This window comes from Canis lupus, chromosome 35, assembly GCF_011100685.1.
Source record: "Canis lupus familiaris isolate Mischka breed German Shepherd chromosome 35, alternate assembly UU_Cfam_GSD_1.0, whole genome shotgun sequence".
Classification (NCBI taxonomy): Eukaryota; Metazoa; Chordata; class Mammalia; order Carnivora; family Canidae; genus Canis; species Canis lupus.
In genome coordinates, this window is record NC_049256.1 from 5,284,721 (window position 1) to 5,297,918 (window position 13,198).

The 13,198-nt window shown below is 48.7% G+C and overlaps 1 long non-coding RNA gene across 1 annotated transcript; it reads left to right on the forward strand.

The window, feature by feature from the left end:
• Positions 1-560: 560 nt before the first annotated feature.
• On the forward strand, positions 561-10,984 carry LOC119867605. The gene is made up of 5 exons (XR_005384114.1): positions 561-653; positions 4,776-4,888; positions 6,210-6,271; positions 10,269-10,303; positions 10,802-10,984. It is a non-coding gene; the product is annotated as an uncharacterized LOC119867605 (long non-coding RNA).
• The last annotated feature ends 2,214 nt before the right edge of the window (positions 10,985-13,198 follow it).

The window sequence follows — 13,198 nt, forward strand, 5'->3', positions numbered from 1 at the left end:
TCCCGAGCCGCGGTCTGTCCGGGGTCTGTCCCGAGCCGCGGTCTGTCCGAGGTCTGTCCGGGCCGGGTCTGTCCGGGGTCTGTCCCGAGCCGCGGTCTGTCCGGGGTCTGTCCCGAGCCGCGGTGTGTCCGGGGTCTGTCCGGGCCGGGTCTGTCCGGGGTCTGTCCGGGGTCTGTCCGCGGCCGCGGTGTGTCCGGGGTCTGTCCGGGGTCCGTCCGAGGTCCGCCCGCCCGGTCCCGCCCGCCGGGCCCCGGCCTCCGAGCGCACTCCCGGGGACGCGCGCCGAGCCGGGGGCGGCCGAGCCGGCCTTTATAGGGCCGCTCCGGTCGACGTGGGGCCGCCGCCTTCCTGCCTCCTCGGGCGAGCGGACGCGCCGCGGGCTGGGGCGGAGGGGGCGGCCCGGCCCGCCGCGCCCAGGCCCCGGCACCCCGGCCGCCTCCCGGCCCGCCCCGCCCCGCCCCGCCCCGCCCCGCCCCGCCCGCCTCCCCGCCCGCCGCCGCCTGCCCCGCCCCTCCGGCCCCGCCGCCGCCGCCGGGACTGGACGAGGCGCTGGGGACGCGGGCGGGCGGGCCGGGCCCCGAGCACACGCTGCTCCCTCCCGCGTCCCGATCCCCGGCAGCCCTGGCCCGGCGGCGCGTCCCCGCGGACTGGAGGTGCGGGCGGGGGCGGGGCGGGGGGACCCGGGGCCGGGGCTGTCGGCCTCGCCCTGGTCTCCGCGCCCGGGCCGGGGGGTCGGGGGGTCGGGGGGTCGGGGGCCGGGGTCCGAGGGCGGGGCTCCGGGGGACCGGGGGGCCGGGGGCGGGGGCTGGGCTTGGGGCCGGGGTCCGGGGGTCCGAGGGCGGGGATCCGGGGGGCCGGGGGGGCCAGGGGCGGGAGCTGGGGTCCAGGGGTCCGGGGGTCCGGGGGCCGGAATCCGGGGGGCCGGGGGGCGGGGATCCGGGGTCCGAGGTTGGGATCCGGGGGCGGGGTCCGGGCTCGGGGCCGGGGACCAGGGGCGGGGGACCAGGGGGCGGGGGTCCGGGGCCCAGGAGTCGGGGGGCCGGGGTGCCAGGGGCGGGGGTCCGGGATCCGGGGTGCCAGGGGCGGGGGTCCGGGGCCCCCCCAGCCGGACCCTGGACCCCCGCGCTCCCCCTCCCGCCCCGCGTCCCCCCGCGCATTCCAGCCGTGCCACAGCGGGGACGCGCGCTGCAGACCGACCGGGACGCGGCGGGCCGGACAGCCCGGGAACGCGCGCCCCTTAGCACCTTGGCGGGCCAGCCAAGCGGTCGCTCCCCCAAAAACAGGGGGATCCCCCCACTGCTAAGACGTGGGACGAACCGGTGGTGGGGAAAGCAGCCTCCTCGGAAGGAGCCCCCCCCCCGCCAACACCACCACCCGGAAGCTTCTAGCCCTTTGAGAGTCTGGGATTTGGGAAGTGAACCGGGGAAGCTGCCCACGTTGAAAACCGGGATTGCAGCAGCCGTGATTCACAGCCTCCTAATCCTCAGGCTGTTCCTAAGTGGAAGATGATTTCGAGCGATAGTTTGAGATTGGAAGTTAGTTCCAGAAGTGACTCAGGTGACCTCACATGGCCCTGGGCAGGGTGGGAGAGCCAGGCCCGGGCCCTCCAGGCTTTGCAGAGTTCTGGAAAGCACCGAGAGCCCAGGGAGGGCACAGAAACCTCAGAGGTTGAGGGCAGGTTGCTGCTCACTTGACTCCATCCGGCCCGCACCCCAGGACCCCCCATCAGCACCAACGGGCTGTATTCAGACTGTTCCAGAGGGTTCACCATCTAGGCTTAGCTTTGCCTCCGTGTCCTGGGTGTAGACGGGACAAGGAGTGGTCCACCGTTGGGCCTGCCGGGTGGGAAGCCGGACCAGTAAGTGTGGTGTGATGGATAGGCCAGGGCAGGACTCAGCACAGGCCCCGGGGGTGCCTGACCTGAAGGAGCCAGCGGGGCTGCCCTCCACCTTCCCCAACAAAGCCCCATTGAGGCCTCCCCCTCAGCCACCCTCCCAGGACACACCCCCTTTTCTCTCTCACCACTGAGCTGAACAGCCATCCCTAGTACTTTAAAGGCCAGAATTAAGGTGCTTTTATGCTTTCCGTTAAATCTTTCCTAGAAACAATCAGATCTTCGGTCCCCTGTTGCCAAGGAGACCTAACTTTGTGAAGCTGCCCCTCAGTCTGTGCCAGGCATTCCTGGTCACTAAAGAGAAGAAAGTATTTTCCTATCAGTCATGTTTCTTTGAAGAGACCCAGAACCAGAGAAAACTAAAAGTAACACCTGCCCCAAAGCCACTAATGATTACAGAAATTCAGACTAAAACACAATGAATTGCTATTTTTTAATCCATTGCATCGATACAGATTTCTAAAAATCAGTTAAAAGTTATCCCAAATCTGGGAAGAAGGCAAAAAGGATGGTTACCCTCGCAATGCATGTCCTTTCAAAGTTATTGGGCATTGTTTTAAAGCCCAAGGATTACTTCATTTTCTAGGAGGATATACCATTGCTTGATGTTGCTATTTAGTATTAATGAAGGCCTAAGACCCTGTAAGGATATAGATTAACGTGTAGATCTGTGCTTGATAGAAATGCAAATAATTTTTGCCCCAGAAAAGAGATAACTTCTCGGGTTATCATTTTAGTGCCCTGTAGGACATTAACCATTTTTATATCTAGTCTAGCAGTCTTATTTTAACATATTGCAAGGACTACATAAACCTGTTACCCCAAATGGTCTTTGAATCAGCTTTTTCATCTTACAAATTTTCTCCTTAGTTAACGAGGAGGAAAAAATTTCGGACACATGTGCCTGCCATATTTGTAGAAACATTTGAGAATCAGGCTTTTGAAAATTATACTTGGACAAGTCTGACAACAGGAGTGTTTGCAAGATTATGGAGAGGCAGGTACCCTCATATGCTGCTGTTGGGTGCATCAGTTGGAGCAGGCTCTTTGGAAGGCAGTTTGGCAGTAGTCGTTAAATTTGAAAATGTGGGGACGCCTGGGTGGCTCCATGCTCAGCAGTTGAGTGTCTACCTTTGGCTCAGGGCGTGATCCCGGGGTTCCGGGTTCCAGTCCCATATCAGCCTCCTTGCGGGGAGCCTGCTTCTCCCTCTGCCTGTGTCTCTGCTTCTTTCTGTGTGTCTCTCATGAATAAATAAATAAAACCTTTTTTTAAAAAATGAAAATGTGGATCACTTGTCACCCAACAATCCCTAGGATTCAATCCTAGGCACCAAGACAAAGGTATCAAGACACTTATCGTTGCAATGTTTTGCCATAATAAGAAATTGGAGAGAACTTCAATGTTCATTAAAAGTGGGATGAATAAATTATGATACTCAATGGAATACTATAAAGCTACAAAAATGGATCGATTATAAAAGTATGGATAGAGCTCAGAAACAAAATGACTGATGGGTATAGTGTAGTAATAAAGTTATGTATAACAAAAACAATACTAGATTTGGAAGGGTACCTGCCAAATTCATAAAGGCATCTTTGGGGTGGTGAACGAGTCCAGAGGGGAGGGTGTCAGGAACATTTACCTATAACGTTCTTACATACGTCTCTGATCACATGAATGTGCACGCTGTGTAACTTAAAAGGGACGTGGGCGCTGTGGAGGGTAGAAGTACACGGCCAGAGTGCCCCCAAGTGCTCACTTCTGGGTGCTAGGAATAATCACTCATGAGACTTCCTTCTTTTTTTTTTCTTTTTTAAGATTTTGTTTTATTTATTTGAGACAGAGAGAGAGCACAAGGGAGGGGAGGGGCAGAAGTAGAGGGAGGAGAAGCAGGCTCCCAGCTAAGCAGGGAGCCCAATGTGAGGCTCCATCCCAGGACTCCAAGACCACGACCTGAGCTGAAGGCAGACGCTTCACTGACTGAGCCACCCAGGCGCCCTGAGATTTCCTTCTTAGTATTTTTGTTACTTAAATATTTGATGATGATGATGATGATGATGATGAAAAAAAAAAACAACAACTCTGAAATGTGCAGCAGAATTTCTGACTCCTGGTCATGCCCAGACACTGAGTGACTCCAGCTATTTACTCTCCGATGTCTCATTTGAACGTTCTTGGCCTGGGTTTTCCTTTCTGCGCATTAGGAATCGTAAACAAGAAGTTTTGAGAAGCCTGAGCCTGCCGCAAGGACACAAAAGGTGGCAGATGGCAGAGACTGTGCTGTGAACACCTCTGAGGGCCTGTGGGATAGAAATGTCAGGACCAGATCCACAGGAGCAGAGCGGTCTCGGGCTGCAAATCCAGCTGAGGAGCTGCCGGGGCCTGCACCTACCTAACAGGATGTGAAATGGAGAACAAAGAGAAGCTCTCTGGGTCACCTGTCCGTCTTCCAAGCCTGGGGTAGAGTTACACAGGTGCAGTGGAGGAAGAGCCTTGGAAACCAGATACTTGAATCCGATTAATAAGAGCAAATGAAATTCCAGGCCTTTGCTTTTGAAGGGATGTTTGTCTCTCTGTCCTGCAGTTGTTTTGTGTGGGCTTGTTGTTTTGTTTTGCTTTGCTTTGCTGTAAGCTCTGTCTTTTCCCCCTAGCCCTCGTGGTCAACAGCCTGTGCAAAAGTTGGAAGCCGCTTCTCCAGGTGCCCACCCCCCCGCCCCCGTACCCCATTCCATCTGCGTCCAGCAGCACCACGGAAAGCCGGGAAGCGAGCCGGGAGTGGGGGAGGCTGTCCCAGCCCCAGGGCAGCCCTAACCACACAGGCTTTGCCATTTGTATCCCCCTCTCCCCACTCTCTGCCTCCACCAATTTGCAAAATTACAGCTCAAGAGGCATTTTTCGTCATTACCTGTGCTTGGGATGCATTTAAGGAACTATTCGTATCCACACCAGGATTTACTGTTGGGTTCCAGCTCACCGGTTGCAGACCCGGGAAGGTAATTTGGCGAGCATCTGCAGACCACAGCTCTTCTCTGTTTGTCTTTAAAAGAAGAGCAGTGAGGGAAGCCTGAGTGGCTCAGCAGTTGAGTGGCTGCCTTTGGCTCAGTTCCTGGGATTGAATCTCACATTGGGGTCCCCGCAGGGAGCCTGCTTCTCCCTCTGCCTGTGTCTCTGCCTTTCTCTGTGTGTCTCTCATGAATAAATAAATAAAATCTAAAAAAAAAAAAAAAAGAAAAGAAAAGAAAAGAAAAGAAGAGCAATGAGAGGCCCTACAGTTGTGAACAGTGCAGCATGTTAACTGCTCTGATCCTCCCTACAGCACCTGGGCATGGGGCATGGGGAGGATAATTGTCCCTTGGCCAATAAGGAAACTGAAGACTCCAACAGGATCTAAAGTGGTCCCAATCCATGGCTAGCCCCATACTGAGGGCCTCCCTTGTTCATCCCACCAGCCTCGTCTGGCCTCCGACCGTCCGCATTGGCCTCTCTCCACTGTCTGCGGGTGCTTCCACCCAACGCCCGCTCACGGGCCTGACAGGCCTTCCCCATGCCCCCCCACCACCACCTGCCTTAGACTGCTGACTGCTGATTCCTACCCACCCTTTAGACCAGGCTTTCTCAAACCCTAATGTGCCTCTGGATTCTGGGGAAGCTTATTGAAAAGCCGATCCTGATTCATTAGGTCTGGATGGGCCTGAGAGTCTGCATCTCTGACAAGTTCTCAAGAGATGCCAGCGCTCATGGTCTGCAGGATGCTCTGGGTAGCAAGGCTAATTCTAGCATAAACCAGACCAAGCGAGCCTGGGAAATGTCAGGAAACAACGTTGTATAGTCTCATAAGGCCTGCATTCATTCCTAATTGTAAGTAAACATTCATAATGATTTTCTGGAGAGAATGTAATCTCCACGGGGACAGGGAGGGGCTGTCACTGTCTCATTCATATTTGCATGACGAATGCCCAACACAGAGCCAGGCATCTGATGAATGCTCACTAAATATCTGTGGAATGACTGAATGAGCCAGAGAGCCAACACCGTTCTTCCCACCAAAATGCCATCCCTTGATTTCCAACAATTAGACTTCTGGGAAGTTTCATAATTTATCATCAAACCCCAGGCATTGAACCATTTTTAAAAAGGGACAGGCTAAATCGTTCACAATGGGATTTTATTTTCTTCTGTGCACTTTTATGTTTTTCCAAATGTCATGCGATAATCAGGCGTAACTTCAGTAAATCGAAGGTAATTTAAAAGTTCAAGTTCATCTAAGCAGATTCCTGTACGGTCTACACGGTCACTCCTCCTTTGTCACTGCAGATGCTCAGCTTGCTGTGCTCCTAGCATCTGGTTTCTGGCTACGAAGGAAGGTCGGACTGCAGGTGAGTACTGAGACTGACTCAGGTATCAAATCTCTCTGAATCGGTCCTTTTAATCCATTTATTCCCTCTCATCCTTGTTACCCCTGAGGGATCCTAACCCTATTCCTATAGTGGCGAAGGCAAAAAAGTCCCTCTATCTTTTGAGGTCTTCCAGCTGGACTAAGAATTAAATTACATGAGACAAATTAGCAAAAGAACCACTCCCCCAAGCTTTTATTAAATGTGCATGGAGGGGGAATCCTTGGGTAGCTCAGCGGTTGAACACCTGCCTTCAGCCCAGGGTGTGATCCTGGAGTCCCTAGATTGAGTCCCACATCGGGCTCCCTGCATGGAGCTTGCTTCTCCCTCTGCTTATGTCTCTGCCTCTCTCTCTCTCTCTCTCTCTCTCTCGTCTCTCATGAATAAATAAATAAAATCTTAAAAAAATAAAAATAAAAATAAATGCGTGTGGAAGCCCAATAACAAAATGGAGACCTAAGGAAATGACCACGCAGTCAGTTTTTGTACTTTTTTAGACAAAGAGACAATAAATGTGCAAGGAATTTACAGGACAAAGAAAACTTTGGGAGGGATCCCTGGGTGGCGCAGCAGTTTGGCGCCTGCCTTTGGCCCAGGGCGCGATCCTGGAGACCTGGGATCGAATCCCACGTCGGGCTCCCGGTGCATGGAGCCTGCTTCTCCCTCTGCCTGTGTCTCTGCCTCATTCTCTCTCTCTCTCTCTGTGACTATCACAAATAAATTTTAAAAAAAAGAAAACTTTGGGAGCTTCAATTAGTAAGAAATTCTTTTTTTTTAAGATTTTATTTATTTATTTATTTATTTATTTATTTATTTATTTGAGAGAGAGAGTGCATACAAGCATGCATTGGGGGAGGGCCAGAGAGAGAGGGAGAATCAGACTCCCTGCAGAATACAAAGCCTGAGCTTGATCCCAGGACCCCAGGATTATGGCCTGAGCCAAAGTGAGATGCTTAACCAACTGAGCCACCCAGGCACTCCACAATTAGCAAGATGTTCTTTTTTTTTTTTTCCTTTTAAGATTTCATTTATGTAGCCCAGAAGCTGCTCTATTGCCTGAACAAAGAACAGTCAGGACCCCAGGATTGCCCACCTTCAAGTTGGTCCATGGTGATTTGGATCTGGGGAAATTTCAGAGCAATGTGTAGTAATTGCTGCATATCTGTACATATAGGCAAATAACCAACGTAGATTATTGGTGATCCCACTAGACTGACTTCATTGTCAAATAAAATATGCTTTTAAGTAATTGAGTTTGGAGTACATTTACCACAAATGAGAATTTGGTATTAGAGCAGTCTCTGGGCACCCGGGTGGCTCAGTCGGTTAGGTGTCTGCCTTCATCTCCTGGTCTTGGATCGAGCCCACATCAAGCTGCCTGCTCAGCAGGGAGCCTGCTTCTCCCTCTCCCTCAGCTTCTCTACCCCCTTCTCCCCATTTGTGCTCTCTGCTTTCTCTCTTAAATAAATGAATAAAATCATTAAAAAAAAAGAACAGTCTCATAAGCCACGCTTTTTGCCAACAGAGTGAACCGAGTATTGATAAGGTCACCTCTGATACATCAAAGTAAATCTACATAATGAACATACAGAATAAGTTTTAGACCATTGGAAAGATTATGCACAAGATGTTAAATGGTATTCCAGAATTTTTGTTTATTTTCACAAGTGTAATAATGGTGTTTTGTAATAAAAATGTCCTTGTTTTTAGGCTCTGTATGCCAAAGTCCTTGGTAATAACATGCCATAATATTAAAAATTAGCTTTCAGTTGGCCCCACAATAAATAGATGGATAGGCGAAGTGAATGTAGCAAGATGTTAATAATTATTGAATCCAAGTAAAGGATTGCAGTCCTTTATTATACAATTTTATTCCTTTAACTTTTTCGAATACTTGAAAATTTTCACAAGAAAGAAATTAGAGAGGGAGGATATATATTTTATTTCTACCCCTTTATAGTATCCAGATAATCTAAATGTGATTTCAAATAAGTAAGTCATAAATTAACAAGAAGGGGGTGGGGAGTCCTGTCTTCTGCCTTGAGAAACCATTTATTTCTGTTGATATTCTCAAAGTGATATTAAGGTTCAGATTCCGTATAAGCATCAGTGGGCAAGGATTTTTATCAAGCACATTAAAATCAGTCCAGGAGTAGTTCCTTTTTTTTTTTTTTTTTAAGATTGTATTTACTTATTTGTTCATGACAGACACAGAGACACAGGTAGAGGGACAAGTAGGCTCCCTGCAGGAAGCCCGACATGGGGCTCGATCCTGGACCCCGGGATCACTCCCTGAGCCAAAGGCAGACACTCAACTGCTGAGCCACCCAGGCATCCCAGTTCCAGAGTAGTTCCTATTCAATGAGTTAAAAGTCAAGGAAAAAAAGCAAAATCAAACAATCCTGCATCTCGTGTATAACTTACAGCTATGCACGAGGTGACAAAGAGTGTGGGGACAGCCATATTTCAAGGCTTCTCAGTCCTTAGTCCACCCAGTTTTTTTGCACACTCCATCACCATAGGACACAAGATCCCCCCAAAAATTAAGTCCAGGATACTGCATTTTATACCCTAGTTCCCCAAGTTAGGTATTCAACTAAATTTTAATAGAATCATTTCACCTGCTAGCTAAAGGGAACTTTAATGATTATTATTATTTCAGTGTAGTGAGTTGGTTGTACAATTATTAATGCTGCTGAGGGTAAAGATACTGCCCTAAGCATCCTTGCTTTAGTTGAACGACAGAGGGATTCCAGATTGGTCCCAGAGAAACATTTTTTGCTACAAGTGAATGAAAAGGAGATTGAGGCACTTCAGGCTTATTCAGAAAATTTGGGGGAAAGATTTGGGTCAAGTTTACTCCATTCGATATCTGCTCCTATCTGTCTACCCAACATCTTGTCCATTTAGAGCCTTTTCAATCTAACACATCAGCCATCAGCCGTGCAGGTGAAGTGAGCAAGGTCTCCTAGTCAGGAAGGCTCCTTATGGTGTAGAGGTGCTTCTGAAAAGATTGGATTGACTCAGTGTCCATAACTTTGATTAGAATGAACAGGCATTTATAATAGGGTCTAGGGCAGCCCCGGTGGCGCAGCGGTTTAGCGCCGCCTGCAGCCCGGGGTGTGATCCTGGAGACCCGGGATGGAGTCCCACGTCGGGCTCCCTGCATGGAGCCTGCTTCTCCCTCTGCCTGGGTCTCTGCCTCTCTCTTCGCTCTCTCTGAATGAATGAATAAATAAATCTTTTAAAAATAATAATAATAGGGTCTATATTTTTCCACTCAACCTCACCCACATACAGGGCCTTGTGTTTGTCCCCAAGAGCGTGGCTGAGCACCAAGGACCTGCTCTATTTTGGGGGGAATTGTATGGTTCAGGTCATTCAAGGGAGGAAATGTGAGTCAGTCCTGGGGCTCAGACTCAGCAGATGTTTGGAGAAATGCGCATCCTACCACTGGCAGTGGCACTGGAGGTGGAGGTGTCCGTGAGGGTCGTGGCCCAGGAGGACGTGTAGAACAACTCCTTATCACTCACAATCTGCAGGTGTGACTTGGCTTCCAAGCAGTAGTCTGTGCTGCCCGCCAGGTGATCCTTTCCACTCCCATTTTTTTTTCTTCCCCACCATGGCCAAGAGCGCTCCTGCCACCATGTTCCCTGCCATACACCCCAAGTGACTTAGACTCTTCCTTTCCTCCCCTTCCAGGGCATAATGTCTTGTCTCCCGCCCCTCTGTGCCCTTCCTTTTGGAATCTCAAGAGCATCATTTTGGGGTGGGAAACGCTTGTTTATTTCTCTTTGCCTTCTCCACACCATGACTCTAGCTTCTTGAGGGTTAGTCTAAGAAATGGGGGAAAATTTACATCAAGATAATGTTTGGAGATATCTTCCTGCAAATCAAGAGAACTTTAGAGCGTCTCAGGTGATCTTCCTTTGTAAAGCAAATAATCACCTGCTAATTTTCTTTTTCTGCTTTTGTGCAGATTCACATTTTCATCCTGAGATTTGCTCAATGCAGGTATGGCCACATGGATGAAAGCCTCTGCTTTTACCCTTCTCTCCCTCTCTCTAGCTGGCCCCTCTCTAGCTACTTGAAAGTAGCAGCCCAAATTACTGACATGTCTGCCCAGTCCAAGTATTTCAGCTAATTGTCAAATTTCTCCTATACGTTACCTCATGACTGTGAGGACCTCAGCAATAGGGCTTAAGATCTGCCCAGGCATAAAGGGTTCGGTGAACTGAAATCAGAATAAAGCTCAGGGCAACAGAACAAATGCCAGTGTCTTGGTTCAAGGAGTTGACTTTTATAGAAGTGAGTACATTTGTGTTAGTTGCTATGATGAATTGTTCTGACACTTACCCAGACAGGAAAATAATTGAAGTTTCTTTTCCCAAGGGCTCTTTAACTCAGACATTCAAAATGACTTGGCTCCGGTTCGCCCAGAGCGGAAGTCATGAGACTTGAAAAAACAAGTAAATACATTTTTATTATTTTTTATTTTTTAATTTTTTTTAGTAGATACATTTTTAAAGAGACGGACAAGGCGCTGCTTCCGGACAAGGCGCTGCTTCCCAAAAAGCCTCCAATTCAAGCCAATGATTGAAGAGGAGCTAAGAATAACTGAGATGTTTGCTTCCTCCTTACTTAGATTTATGTTAAGTTGTTATAACACTTGCATTAAACTCCCCAGTGAGAAGAGCACATGTGTGTGGAAAGTTTGTGCTTGAGGGACTATCCACCACCCCAAATTACGTATATGCCAAAGAACCAAGGCTAGTTCTGAAGACCAAATTGGGCGACAGCTATAGTTTAGAAACTAAGCAATCGCAGACTACTCCGGTAGGTTTGGGGTTTTGTTAATAACCTACTTTAAAGTGCAGCAGACCAGCATCTCCTTTGATTCTGATTATACTCCTACATCTCCAAGTTCAGTGTCAGCAGATAACGGAGCGATGGTAAGTGAGTGTTTCCCTGGCTTGCTGGTGCCCCGCATTCAGGAGACAGACTCCGTACAAAAGCAGCTGCCCTGGCAGGTCCACACGGCCCCTGGTCAGACCATGGCCCTGAGAGGGCGTCACTGGAAGGCAGCCCCCCTGACCGTGCTGGCCCCCCGGGGGGGTGCTGTGTGGGCATGCCTGGGGCAAACGGCCAGGGCTTCCAGGGGAGCCACACATTTCACACCCGTAACCACATCCTCCCCTGAAATGTAAGCACAGTCTAGTCTTCAGAGGCCTTTATATCGTTTTATATCCAATGATAAGAGCTCTTGGTGATTAATTGGGCAGCTTTTGGTCGCTTCTGGGAAACAGATTTTGACATGTCAAGAGTATTTTTCAAATGGATAGAAAATGGAGTCAATGGGATCCCTGAGTGGCTCAGTGGTTTGACGCCTGCCTTCGGCCCAGGGCGTGATCCCGGGGTCCTGGGATCGAGTCCCACGTCGGGCTCCCTGCATGGAGTCTGCTTCGCTCTCTGCCTGTGTCTCTGCCTCTCTCTCCCTCTCTCTCTCTCTCTCTGTGTGTGTCTCTCATGAATAAATAGAAAAATAAAATCTTAAAAAAAAAGAAAAAAAAAAAGAAAATGGAGTCAAGTTAACTCCAATGATTTTAAGTCCCATGTTGAAGAAATGTAATTATTCCTCGAATGCAGCCACACACACGCAGTTCAATTAGTTATTGTAACTTATTTCATTCCAAGAAGGTTCTAAAGTGGCTTCCAGCACAATGAACAAAAGAATGATATTAGTAGTTAAACTAGAAAATTAGGCAGAAATGGAGCATATCTGAATTATTTCACTTCCCTATTGCTCTGGCCCTTCATTTTGGTTCATGAGGTATAAGGGTGATTGTTCAGGGAAAAATGACTCTGAATCTGGGAACACCCTGTTCCAGCTAGAGGCTTCAGGAAGGCAAATAGGACTAAGTGTATTATTCAGGCCATTTAACTGTCACATACAAATACGGAATTAAAAGCATTTTAATAAAGTGGGTGAAAATACTTACACATTATTCCAGAATATCCCAAATCAGATACTCCATGGTATAGGAAGCTTGCACTGTCTTCTTGCAGCCCGAACACCTCCCACCTGCGGAGTTTATTCCTCAACAGCTGGACCTCCACTCTGAACTGGCTCCTATATGGTAGGCACTTCCAGGGGCCCTTATATCAAAGAGAGGACTAATCCTGAATTCTGTTAGTGGGGGGAGTGAGCAGGAAAGAGGTAAGAGTGGGAGGGTCCTCTTGACCCAGTATGTGGTGATCTCCTGGGTTCTTCAGGAACAACAAAATGGCAGGAAAATACTTAAGGATTTGTTTCTATGTGGATGTGGTATGAATAAGCACACTTCCTAAGGAAATGAAACTTCTAAGCGCCTCCGTCACTTTATTAGTGATCTTAAGAGAAGGGTTTTTTTGGTTTTTCTGTTTGCTTGTTTGTTTTTCAGCTTTCCAGTTTTTCAGTTTATAAATAAATAAGATTTATTTATTTATAATAAATCCAGGTTCAAACCTATGATGATTTACCCAATTAACCAGGTTTTTTAAAAATTCTTTTCACTCCTCCAATTTAATTTCTTAAGATATATTGACCCAGCCCTCACCTCTCCCTGTGAAAGTCCTTCTTCATCCACATTCCCATCCTTTTACCACTCATTCATTCCCTCATTCCACAGATTTTGTTTTTATTGCCAGGTGGTAAACCAAGTGAAAAAAGCTCAATACAAGTGTTGAATCCTTCCCTAGTTTTGGCTGCTTCTTTATGAAAGATAAACGATTCCTCTGGGCCCTGAGAAGTCCCCAGGTGGCCAGGGTTTTCATTTATCTTTTTTATTTTTTATTTTTATTTATTTATTTTCATTTATCTTTTTTAAATTGACATTTGTTAGCCTAAGAGATCATGATTCCGCGGCTCTT